The 13,640-nt window shown below is 40.1% G+C and overlaps 1 protein-coding gene across 1 annotated transcript in view; it reads right to left on the bottom strand.

Annotated features, from left to right (window-relative positions):
• b3gat2 (beta-1,3-glucuronyltransferase 2 (glucuronosyltransferase S)) overlaps window positions 1-13,640 on the bottom strand; it is an 81,971-nt gene that overhangs the window by 54,625 nt on the left and 13,706 nt on the right. The gene's annotated exons all lie outside the window — the stretch shown is intronic.

Raw genomic sequence — 13,640 nt, 5'->3', positions numbered from 1 at the left:
CTGGCAGACAGCTAAACCTAAAACCTAAAACTTTATTCAAAAATAACACAACTGTAAGGGTAGATTGAACAAAAGACATAAGTCAAAACTAATAAGGAATAAAGACTCAGGAATAAACACAAGACTGACCGGCTGATGAAGAAAAGCTGGAAAAAAACAAACCAGGATAGAATTGTTAGGGATCCAGACATGAGTATTTATATTGAGGGAGTTATTAATAATGAGGAGAAAATGTGGCAATAAGGAAACAGAAACCAGCTGCAACAGAAGAGCAGGGAGTATGACTAACCTAACTTAAAAACAACGTAAACTAAAAATCCAAGAACATAATGAAAAAATAGCACCAAAGACAACAATCCAACACGAACCAAACACAAAACAGAACTAAATTCTACAGATCATTACAACTCTGTGCTGCACCATGTTTGGTAAACATTTCTGAGAACAGACCGGGATGTCTGTTAGAGTAGAACTGAAAGCAACACCACTGAACTTTGGCAGATTTTTGCACTTTTGCGCCCCCTAACAACGCTTACATCAGCATCCATCTTGCATCCTGTCTCTTCTCTGAGCTCTGTTCACTCAATAAAATTCAGTTTCTTTCTTTTTTCATTCTCTTCAGTATCAGATGAAAATTAGCCAATTGCTAAAATTTAACACAACATCGGTGTTCATTAATGAATGCTATCCCTGTTTTAATAAATAAAACCCCTCCTTTTGGGTTTCTTTGCTAAATCAGACATGGTGTGCATTGAAAAAGCCCAGTGTTGGGCTCCGGGCTGGAATAAAGTGTTTGAAGTTTCTCAGCTTCAGGATGTTTCAGGGCAACAAATGCACATAATCAATGTCACCTTACCATCAAAGTTTTAATGTTGGATAGTTATGTTGTATTGTTTAACTGCTTCAGCAAGCTTCCTTTCAGGCTGTCACAGTTTTTATTTTTTTAGAAAACAAACTTTACTAGACTGAAATAACACAAATACGTTATCTTGAGAAAACAGTTCTTATCTCTGAGATGATGACACATTCACCCATTTTTACTACAAAATTAGGTTTGTTATCACAAGATAAGAAGGAAATTAGTTTGTAATCTGGAGATAATGACATTGATAATGATTTTTTTAAAGCATGGCCTGAGCATGAGTTTGTATCTGTGAAAGATCCAAAATCCTTTCTTCTGTACTCCAATCAGTTTCTGTGGTAAAGCCGAGTCCACCTGCAGACACTGTCACACTTTTGGAAACTCCTGCTTCTTTATTAACATAAATATCTTCACCAGAGGGCAGATGCTGGGCTTGAGATAACAAATAGTTCATCTTTGCCACACTTGAAAAATAATTTCATATTCAGCCAAGTGTATCACAACCTGTAAGTCCTGACAAATTACAGTACTGGCGGTAACATAAGCTGTTTACAAGTAAACAAAAGAAAACCTTGAGGGGAAAAATACATTGCTGAGAGGAATCACATTTCATTTGTGTCCCAGCCAGGACAACCTTTCTGGAGGCAGCATGGTCAGGTAAACACCTCCGACTTCTTTCCACACAAACAAATAGGTGAGGAGTGAATTGTGTGTGAGACTCTTAATGATCGAGTTTATAAAATCCATTATGGATGTTCTCGTTTCCTGCCTCCCAGCCAGGAGAGAGAGCCTCCATCAGGATGTTGGCATTCGAGCGGCTGTGCGGAGTGTGATTTTAATCAAGCATATTTTTTTGTGCATGCGTGATATTAATATGCATGGCCCAGGCAATCAGAGAAAGGGAGGGAAGAAATGAGCTGGGAGAAAATGAATGAATCAAATTAGAGAAACTGAGGATGGGTTATGAAACTGATGCAATGGTGCATGATATGTGTGCAGGCTGAATGCTTTATGGGTTTATATAGAAAAAATAATGAAGAAGTGATGGTGCGTGCTAACTGAGTGTGAGAAGGAAAAGCTAGGCTTACATTTGCTGTTGTGACAGTACCTAACACATTGAACTAGTTTACTCGGTACAAATTCTGCATCTGCACTGCACATAAAAATACTGACAGCCAAGTAGTGATGTAAATGTACGTCTGACCATACACAGGATGATCTAGCTTATTTAGGTATATAATTTTGAAGGAAATGAGGCAGGAAGCTTAGCTTTGTCCAAAGCAAAACAAATAATCCATAAAAATGTGAGAAAGTTGTTTTGACAAAGTGAAAGCTTAGCCAGTGCTGAGGTATCAGCAGAAATAGATTTGTGCAAACTGAACCATTTCTGAGCATGTAACAAGTTCCCTTGAGTTCCATTTCCTGTTTATTTTTTAGTTCCTTCACCTTGTGGGTTACTTTCTGTTTTATTTCCTGTTCTTTGGCGCACCTGATTTTGATTTGCTCATTTATTTCACCTGTTCCCTGTTAGTTCCTTAGTGTATTCATACTCCTTGGTTTCAGTTGTCCTTTGTTAGATCATCCGTTGTGGTTCCTTAGTGTTTTTTCTTGGTAATATATTTTTATGGAATTAAAACTCTCTTTCTACATTCCGTCTGCCTCCTGCTTCTGAGTTCTGCATTTGGGTCCACTTCCTTCTCGCATCGTGACAGAGCAAGTAGCTGTATGTGGGAGGAAAGTATCTCAAAATAGCACTGATCTCAAATGACGTCACATTTACTCATCAATATTCATGAGCTCCGGCAACAGCGCGAGTTCGGACAAACAAAGAGTTAGTTTACGATGGCGACACCTAGAGTACGTGTAGTTTTGGAAGAAAAAGACGTCCCGGGAGCTTCATTTCAGTACAGTTCAATCAGTAAACACAGTGTTGTTGAACTTAAACGTTGGTTGACATGTAGAGGCCTCAAAGTGAGCGGAAAGAAAGCTTTATTAGTTGAAAGGTAAGCTGTTTTTAAGCTAGCTCTCGCTCAGTTATTAGTGTTGTATGCAGTGTAACTAGTGTGTTTCACATTTCATTCACATTTTTCTTATATTTGCCCCTTTCTCCCTTGTTTAAAACTGTGGCCTTCTATTGCTTGTTGTACTAACAAAACTTAACACTGAACAAATAATTATTATGGAAATGGATAGGAATGGAAAACAAATCTTTTTGTGAACAAAAGATGATTTGTTTTGAACGTCATCTTCATTGATGCATTACATGCAAATCAATTTTCCTTTTTTCTACATCGATTTCCATTTAAACCAGTTTGAATTGGTTTTAAATCAATTTTCGATTGTTTCCTTACATCCTTAGCAATCAATGACTCATTTGGTTTTATGGACTTACCCCATATACCACATAATATACTATGTAAAAACCATTCTTCTTAGACATATTAAAATAATATCAGGTATAGCTCCTTTATGAATTATAAATACAAAGGCAAGATATATTTATTTTCAGAGATATTGTTCTGTTTGATTATTAGATAAATACATTACTCCATGCATTGTGTTTGTACAGATGCCAGCATGCTGTGGATCAAGAATTTAAAATTGATCCAGCTGTAGACGGTGGTGCATGGTATAACATCAAAGCTGCATCACAGCGAGGGTCAAGTCCAGCAAATGAGGATCTTCAACCAAAGGATGGAAACTGGAAAGATTTTCCTCAAAGCGGCATACCGGTTTGCTTCAGTTCTGGACATATTTATCACCACATCATAGAATCAGTGCAAGAAAATAGTGATGTGGAAGATGAAGGATTACACTGTCAAACAACAAAACCATTGAGAAGAGGAAGACAGTTGTTTGAGAGTCAAAATGTGACCATGATGCAGGATTTATATCAAGGTAACCAGTATCATGTTAAAGCAAAAGTTCTTGGAAGCATGCGAAAGATCACATACAATGTTGTGATAGTTCTCTCCTCGAACACTGGGTTTGTGCAAAATGCTTCCTGTGAGTGTAAGGCTTCCTCACTTGGGCGCTGTAGTCATGTGGCTGCAGTTCTCTTTGCAATAGATGACTGTAAGAACTCCAGAAGTGATGAATCCTGTACAAGCAAACCATGCACCTGGAATGTTGGCAGGAAGGTGGGCAAAAACCCAAAGTCCATCACAGATGCTCAGTATCCAAACAGAAAGCGGAAGATGTCTGCTGTAATAAACTTTGACCCTAGGCCTACTTCTTTGCGGAGGACATCGCTAACACATGTGGAGATGAACAATTTTGTGAGAGATCTACAAACTGCAAGTTCTCCTCAGGGTAGTATGTGGGAGACCATCATCCCCATGCATTTTGACAACTACACCCTCTCCATTGATGAAACAGGCTTGTTACAACAAAAGGTGGGCATAATTTGCCAAAATCTGATGCCCAGTGTGAGTGGTGTCACAGAACTATGTTCTGTACAGGGGGATGAGACTTGGTTTGCTGAGCGCAGACTTAGGGTAACTGCATCTATAGCTAAATCAGTAGTAACAGCTTCAAGTGACTGTGTTAGAGCAAACCTGGTGAAAAGAAAGCTATGGGAACCACCTGTGAAAGCTGTTAGTCTGGAGTATGGCCATGTAAATGAGGCTAAGGCAAGGCAAAGCTTTGTGGAGAAATTCCCGAACATGACAGTTAGAGAGACTGGACTGTGGGTAAACTCTGAGTATCCCTACCTTGCTGCCTCACCAGATGGCCTGTTGCATGACAGAGACTTGGACAGTCACGGGGTGTTGGAAATAAAATGCCCCATATCACTGAAAGAAGCACATCCAAAAGACTTCTACACAGCACTGAGCAAGAAACAGCTGGCAGGTTTCTGTTTGAAGGTAGATGGGGATGAGGTAACCATGAGTAAAAAACATGCGTACTATTACCAGGTGCAGATGCAAATGGGCGTTTTACAGAGAGAGTGGTCCTACTTTGTTATTTGGAGCCCAAAAGGAATGATAGTTAAAAAAATATTGTTTGACAAAGATTTCTTTGACGCTATGGTTCCTGTTCTGAGAAACTTCCACTGTAATTACCTGTGCCCAGAGTATGTAGAAATGAGACTTCCTAGACACCTTCCGATTCTGAGTTTGAACTATTGATGCTGAAGGATCACAGTGAACATTATCAGTCACAATAAAAAAAACAAATGCATCTGAAATGTTTTTATTTGAACTTCATTTCTATTACAATTAATTACTTCATGACAGAGTAGTTAATTCAACAGCTCATGTATGAATTAATTCAAGAACTTAACTGCTACCTCACGTTCAACATCTTTCCTGTTATGTTACAAGTGGTTCCTGAAAGTTGACTAAGCAGGCAGCAACAAAAACCATTTGTGAAAATACAGGCTGCTTTGAAAATGGAATGAAAAAAACTCCCTTCATATGTTCACGGTCACTATATCGCGAGTAACTTCGGCAGACACCGAAGCAGCAGTGTTTAGTTGTTACCATAATGGTTTTGTTAAAGAAATATTCGGAATGCAACTTTGCTCCTACAAACACAGTATACACGCTCCACAGGTTGTTTGTCCGAATCCAATATGGCGGCGGCGCCTGCGCAGTACGCTGTTCTAAAAATAGCATTTTGACGTCATTCGTGATCAGTCCTATTGAGTCTGCACTGTATCAAAAAAAGTTTCCTGAGCTCCAAATATATTCTAATTAAAGATAACACTTCAAGCCATCATGAAATGTAAAACATTTATTATCCATTGATGGACAAATCATTGTTTTCCCACTAAAAAGTTATTCATAATGCAGCAACTGCTCCACTAATGAAAGAAATCATAGGATTTTTCGCTTGATCATCTCTGGCTACCTCCTGTGCACCGAAACATGACCAAACACTCGTTTACAGTTCAATGAAGCTAAGGGCATCAGTGGAATCTCTGCCACATTGCTTGTGGCCGGTATTTCCATTACTGACCCTAACCCCTGTGGGTGTGTCACTCTGACCCCTTGTTTCCAGATGAACTGTACACCTTCTATGCATGTTTTTAGGCCAAAAACATGTGCATGCACAGACACCACTGCCAGCAATGAACAGCCAGACACTACAGCTCACCACAGCCTATCCAGCATCAACCCACGCAAGGCTGCAGGGCCAGACAACATTCCTAGACATATTCTGAAAGACTGCTGAGCAGCTGAAGGATGTTTTCACAGACATCTTTAATATCTCGCTCCAACAGGCTGTGGTACCCACCTGCCTAAAACTTTCCACCATCATTCCTGTCCTGAGGTTATCGATGTCAGGTGAGCAGCATCTTGAACCACTATTCATCAACAGCACTGCTGTGAAGAAGGTCAGAAGTGTGGATTTTTGGGGGGGGGGGGGGTTCATATTAATGATGATCTCACTTTATCCACCATCACCTCAGCAGTCCTCAAAAAAGCTCAGCGGTGTCTCCAGTCCCTCCACAGACTCAGGAAGACAACCCTCCCCACCACACACCTCGCCACCTTCTACAGGGGCACCGTCAAATGTGTCCTGACCTATGGCTGTACCTGCTGGGTCGGGTGCTGCAGTGCCAAGCAGCACTGCATTAGTAGAGACACCTCCATTCCCACCACATCTCCTCCTTTTTGCCATCAGGGAAGAAATACAGCAGCTTCAGCTGCAAGACCAGCAGGAAGCTGAACAGCTTTTTTCCCCAGGCTGTAAGACTTATTATTGGACTGTCCCCCATCTCCACTCACACTCAAACTTGACATGTAGCCACCTGTCAAGTTAAGAGGCTGAATCCACGGGAGAGAATGGATCATTTTTATTTCTGTTTTAATTCAGTTTATCTTATTTTACTTATATTCATTAGACATTGAGATTTTATTATTGTGTTTACAATACTACTATTACTACTACTACTACTAATAATAATAATAATAATAATAATAACAATAATAATAATAATAATAATATTATTATTAATAATAATAATAATAACAATAATAATAATAATGGGCTGCACTGTGGTGTGATGGTTGGCATCGCAACGTCACAGCAAGAAGGTTGCTGGTTCGAATTCTGGCTGGGAGGAGGTTCGAACCTTGAGGGCGGTGACCTTTGGTGTATGCGTGGGTTCTCTCCAGGTACTCCGGCTTCCTCCCACCGTCCAAAGACATGCATGTTAGGTTAATTGATGACTCCAAATTCTCCCTAGGAGTGAGTGCGAGTGTGAATGGTTGTTTGTCCCCCTATGTGTTGGCCCTACGATGGACTGGTGACCTGTCCAGGGTGTACCCTGCCTCTCACCTGTTAATGCTGGGATAGGCTCCAGCTTATCCGCGACCCGTAATGGACCAAGCGGTTCAGAGAATGAATAAGTGAGTTTCACGTTTACAATTCAAACTCAGTGAAAAAATCAAAAGTCAGTGAAATCAGACTTTAAAGTCACACTAAGCGGACTAAGCGGTGCAGAGAATGAATGGATGAATGAATGAATAATAATAATAATAATAATAATAATAATAATAATAATAATAATAATAGTACATTTTATTTATGACACACTTTACATTTTAGAAAAAATCTCAAAGTGCTACAAGTTATAATCAAAAGAAACATAAAAACACACCAATTCATGAACTAGTAAAACACACTAAAATTATATAAAAGCCCTTCTGAATAAAAGTTTTTAGGTGTTTTTTTTAAATACTCGACTGTCTGTGGCACCCTCAAGTGTTCAGGCAGGGCATTCCATAGCCATGGAGCGGCAGCCTGGAAGGACTGGTCCCCCATTGTGCTGAGTTTGGTCCTGGATGAGCAAAGGTGGTTTGAGTCAGTGGGCCAGAGGTAGCGAGTGGTGGTGTGTGGAGATAGTAGCTCTGTCAAGTAGCCAGGGGCATAGCCATGCAGACACTGGAAGGTGGGCAGGCAGATCTTAAACTCTGTCCTCTGCTGGGAAGGGAGCCAATGCAGGGAATGCAAAACGGGGGTGATGTGGTCGTATTTGCGCCTCCTCGTCAGGTGCAAGAGAGCAGTTCTGGATGTGCTGAAGCTTCTGCCAGCTCCTGTCTGGGATCCCGACGAGGAGGGCATTACAGTAATCCAGCCTGGAGGAGACAAAGGCGTGGACCAGCTTTTCAGCATCACCAAGGGAAACGAAGGGGCGAAGTTTGGAAATGTTTTTAAGATGAAAAAAGATGTTTTACAGAGATATTGAAGGTGGTGGTCAAATGAAAGGTTGGGGTCAAATCTGACCCAAGGTTTGTCACAGAGGTGGACAGAGGGATGGGGTGGTTGGAAAATTAAATAGTTGTGATGGAAGAGGATTTGACCTGATGTGGGGTGCCAATGAGGACGGCCTCAGTTTTTCGTGCTGTTGAGCTGTAGAAAGTTTTCTGTCATCCACGCCTTTATCTCCTCCAGGCAAGAGGAGAGAGTGAATAAGGTGGGTGTCAATGAGGTGGGTGTCAGTCCGCAGGTAGAGCTGAGTATCATCGGCATAATAATGGAAAGAAATTCCATGCTTGCCGATAATGTGACCCAGGGGGAGCATATAGATGTTAAACAGTTTGTGAGGGATCCCACAGCGGACAGCGTGAGGCCTTGGCCTGTGATGAAAGACTGGAACCACTCAAGGACAGTTCCAGTCAGACAAATGGTATGCTACATGCGGTGAAGGAGTATATGGTGGTCCACTGTGTCAAAAGCCGCTGTTAGTTTGAGGAGAACCAGAAGAGACGGGAACCCCTTGTCAGCTGCCATCAGCAGATCACTTGTGACTCTGACCAGGGCTGCCGCTGTGCTATGTGATGAACGAAAACCAGACTGAAACTTTTCATAAAGGTCACTGGTCTTCAGGTGGGCCTCAAGTTGGGCAACCATCACCTTTTCCAGGACCTTTGAAATAAAAAGCAAGTTAGAAATGGGCCTGTAATTTGACAAGGTGTTTGGGTCTAGACCAGATTTTTTAAGTAATGACCTAACAAGAGCTGTTTTTAGGGTTGATGGAACCAAACCAGATTTGAGGGAAGAGTTTACTGTCACAGTTATAACTGGGCTTATGGCCGAGAGATGTTGTCTCAACAATGCCGTGGGGAGAGGGTCCAGTGGACAGGTGGAGGACCCCATCCTGCAGATCGTGCCTTCCACCTGCTCCACTGTGACCTCCTCAAACTCCACAAACCTGTACATTGAGGTTATTTATGGTGGAAAATAGCTGTTTGGAGTTGCCAAGAGCACTATTTATTAGATTGGAGTTGTACAGAGAGCGGGCAGTTTTAAGTGTTTTGGAAAATGTCTTTTTGTGCTCACGGTGAGCAACTTCATAGATGGTCAGGACAGATGTTTTAAAATGCCCCTCAAGAACACGACCAGCTCTTTTCAGCCTCTGCAGTTCTGTGTACCAGGGAACAGACAGTGTGAAGTAAACAGTTCTAGTTTTCAAGGGGCATGTTTGTCCAAAATACCCCCAAGTGCACTGTTATAGTATTCAACACAGTCATTAAGGGACCTGAAAACAGTGGAGAGATTTTTTAAATCTTCAGACAATGTAACTGGGTTGATTTGAGCAATGCTTCTGAAGTTTTACGGTTTGGTTTAGAAAATGGGGCAGATGTTATGTCCAGTGCAATGGCCTTATAGTCTGACACACCCATATCATAGACCTGCAGATTGTGAAAGGGAATGGAGTTTGTGATGACCAAGTCCAGTATATGGCCCTTTGTGTGCGTGGGAACCCCAATATGCTGTTGTAAAGTCAAAACAGTCTAACATTTGCAGGAATTCAACTCCCAAGGGAGAAGAGTGGGAGTCCACATGTATGTTAAAGTCTCCAAGAACAATAACATTTGTAGAGGTTGAACAAAGGAACATAAGCATAGCATGCATTTCTGTGATGTAAGCAGGACAGGGTATTGGCGGTCTGTAGACAAGAAGTAGTGTTATTGAGATTGGGTGTCCACATCTACGTGCCAAACACTTGAATGTGGACAATAATGGCAAAGTGACAGGAGTTAGTTGGAGGTCAGTGCGGTGTATGATGGCCACACCTCCGCGCCCTGGGGTGCGTGCCTTCTCCACATAAGTGTATCCAAAAGGACAAGCTTCATTTAGGGTTATGTACTCCTCAGGCTTGTGCCAGGTCTCAGTAAGGCACATATGATCAGTTCCAGCATCCAAGATGTGGTCATGGACCAGAGCTGCTTTATTTCTAAGTGACTGTGTGTTAAATAGTTCCACTTTGATGCTTGTAAGGGGTGTAGATTTTTGGAACGGTGAAATCCACTCCGGGTTTTCCTCCCCGCTATACTATATTATTTATTTTGCTATTGCACTGCAGTCACTGATGAGAAACGAAATTTCGTTCTCTTTTGTACGCACAATGAAAATGACAATAAAGAATTCTTGTTCCTTGAGTCTCTCAAAAAAACCCACTTTAGGGCAAACCTAATTTGGTGTACACAAAAAAGAGTAGTGATGTTCAGCTACTTTTTATAGATTTGGCTCTTTTGGCATGACTCCCTTAGAAGAGCCAACTGTTGCAACTCCCAAATGAATCTTTGTATAGTAGTATTTGAAAATTTTATTTTAGGGCACATTCACACTGGCACTGTTAGGTTCACTTTAAGGCAGCTCTGGTTTGCTTCCACGTATAATCTGGTCTGTTTGGAGAAGTGTGAAGTTTCTGGTGTGGACCAAAGGAGCGAATCCTGGTCCGCTTGAAAACCTGGCGTCTCGTTCTGCTTGCAGTGTGAAGTCTGGTACATGAATGCAACAGACCAACCAAAGAGAGGAAGTCATGTATGACACGACTCACCTCAACATACCAGACATCTGGCTGCCTCTCCTGCTGCTCATACTGGACAGTTTCAGGTAAAAACTGCTTTAGGTTATAACACCAAAGTAAAAACAGAAGCCCAGAGACTGAGTAAATTTATTGTTGCGCCACTGTTTATTTGCTGTGAATGAGCTGTTATTGGTCCTGGCCAATCAATGAGCTGGATTTTCTTCTTCTTTCTGCTTGGGCAGTGGTCGTTTCAGGGAATATGGCCCCTAGCTAGCAGCTGCTGTAACAACATGATGTTGCTCACATGGTTTGGTCCACTTGAGTAACATGCAAAACAAAAGTACAAAAATTTTGGAATTTCCCACCCAGTCGAACCAAGAGCCCTGGATTTTCCTGATGTGAATGCACTATTATTAACTTCAAGCAAGTTTTTTTATTCAGTGTTTTCATAAAATCTTATTTTTATACATTTTTTCATTGCAAAAAAAAACAAAAAAAAAAAACAAAAAAAAACCCACATTGTTTGACTATTTAATCAAACCTTGCTCTGACTGATTTTACAAATTCTATACTGAGCTTTTCAGTTGTCAACCCTTAAAATGCAGTCAGTGTTTCTGTTTTAGCTCATTTCTTTACTTTCCCAACATGCTTGCATTTAAACCCAGCTCCCCACTTTTCCATAGCTCGGTGTACCTGGCTTGCACCACTACGCTTGCTGTCTTCAGATTGCCCACCTTTCCTTCTTTCACCTAATGGTATGAACCCGGTCTCTCCTTGCTTGTGATTGGCCATGTGGTGTGCCCATTAAACTAAAGTCCCGCCCCTACCAGCATGGATTCTCAGCAGGTGAAGCTGAAGATTCGGATCTTCTCATTCACATCAAATAACTGGCTTTTAGAATCGGCTCGTTTGCAAACATCACATTACTGAAAAACTGAACATGAAAGGTTTGACCAAAACCAATAAGACCAAAGTATCTCAAATTAAAGTTAATGAGAGCATGTAAATAACTACAAGCAGCAGCCATTATAAATTACTTCAGCTGAAGATAAAGTTGTTAGAAATTTGATGCATTAGCACTTTAAAAAAGTTGAATGTCTTTCATTTTTATGAGTCAAGGATTTATGATGTATTAAGAAAAAACAAAAAAGTCTGTTTCCAGTTATATGTCTTATAAAGTAATTCAGAATCAGATCAAATCTAAATCAGCATTTTTAAAGTTTCAGAATCAGCCAGAAAAAAAATCATTACCTATATGCCCTGCTAAATGAAAACCTTCACCATTGCTAAAAGTTTCTCTTCAGCTGAGCTTCATCTGTTTGACTCAATCAGTCAGTGCATCAGGCCAATGCAAGTTAATGAACATTTCATAAACTATAGATGCAAATATGCCAGATTTCCATCTGTTGTCCCCAAAAAAATTAATTAAGAAATTTTAAAAGTGAATAAAATAATAGAAATAACAATTAGTAAAAAAAAACAGTATAATATAAAAAAATATTAATACGTAGTAAAAGTCTAGTGTAAGAACAAGGCCCTCACACGCCTTAGATATGCATTACAATACACTTAAAATCCTGAATACATGCACATGTATAGAATCACACCCACATAACGAACACTCCACACATATTTAAAAAACATATACACAAACACACCTTTACTTTTACTAACAACCTTAGGTTTATATGATATATGGTTTTATATATGATATTTAAAACCATATATCATATATGTATATATACCTACATTTTATACTTGTACACACTTCTTGTAACCTCCAGTGAATGGTGCTTACTAAACATAAATCAATGTTTTTATGGGAGCACAGATTCAATAATGCAACAGATCTGAGATGAAAACATTGCTTCCAAACCAGGTCATGCAGCCCAAATTATACATAGTTTTATATTGCGTGTAAATATATCAGTGTTCATATTGGCCGATATGAACTACTGAGGGACATTCCATGATGCACTGAGCTCTTACTTTTCATCTCTCGGCTCCTTATCTTTAATGTGTAAACATGTGACAGTATTGGCATCATTAACATATTTTTCCTGTTAGCAGGTCTTCTGGCTAAAAGTTGTGGTCCCTGTTGGTCTCTCTTTCCTGTCCTCTCCACCCCAACCAGCTGAGGTATATGGCCACCGTCCCCGAGCCGGGTTCTGCCAGAGATTTTCCTTCCTGGTAAAAGTGAGGTTTTCCTTTCCACTGTCACCTCTTGCATGCTAAGGATGGGGGATTTCATTGAAGTCAAGATTCAATGGAATCTTATAGTGTTCCTTAACTAGGCTACTATATATTATGAAATGCCTCAAACTGATTTGTCTGTAAAGTGCCCTGAGATGACCTTGTTGTGAAATGGCGCAATACAAATAAAGTTAAATTGAATTTAATTGAAATTGAATGGGCTCCTGCAATTTATTTCACACATTTTTCAGGCTTCAGGGATTAAATTAGAGAATAAAAAAGAAAACATAAGTGTCATTCATTTGTAATACCTAAATAATACTCAACTCTTATCTTTTCCATCTGTAGATGCAGTTCTGTGGCTGAACGTGACAGAATCTATTAAACTGTCAAAGTAAGTTCATTCATTCTGGGTGCTTCATACTTTGGAGAGAGGTGTAAAATAAACTTAATTGTGTCAGAACAGCTTAGATCTAATTAGAGTCAGAAAAAAATAAATTAAACCCACCATTATACCGATAATACCACGTGAAACATTGATGATATAAGTGTGTAGGTTATCAAGTTTGTCATGGAAATTAAATGCCACTATTCTGACCCCATCAACACAAAAGTTTTACAGTGATGATAAAAGATAACTAAAACCTGGTTAATACCAGCTGGACCATCCGAGAGGATTTTCAGGGGAGAAAACTCACTTTGATATGCAAATAAACTACTTGTTGAAAGTGAGAAATTTTATTATTTAATGAAAAATATAAATTAAAATTAAGAAAACCTGTCAGTCTCAGATTTTCTGACCTGTTGTCAAACACCCTG

The sequence above is a fragment of the Melanotaenia boesemani genome, chromosome 16 (genome assembly GCF_017639745.1).
Source record: "Melanotaenia boesemani isolate fMelBoe1 chromosome 16, fMelBoe1.pri, whole genome shotgun sequence".
In the NCBI taxonomy this organism is placed as follows: Eukaryota; Metazoa; Chordata; class Actinopteri; order Atheriniformes; family Melanotaeniidae; genus Melanotaenia; species Melanotaenia boesemani.
Note: the sequence above shows the minus strand (reverse complement) of the source record. Positions and strands in the feature narration are given on the sequence as shown.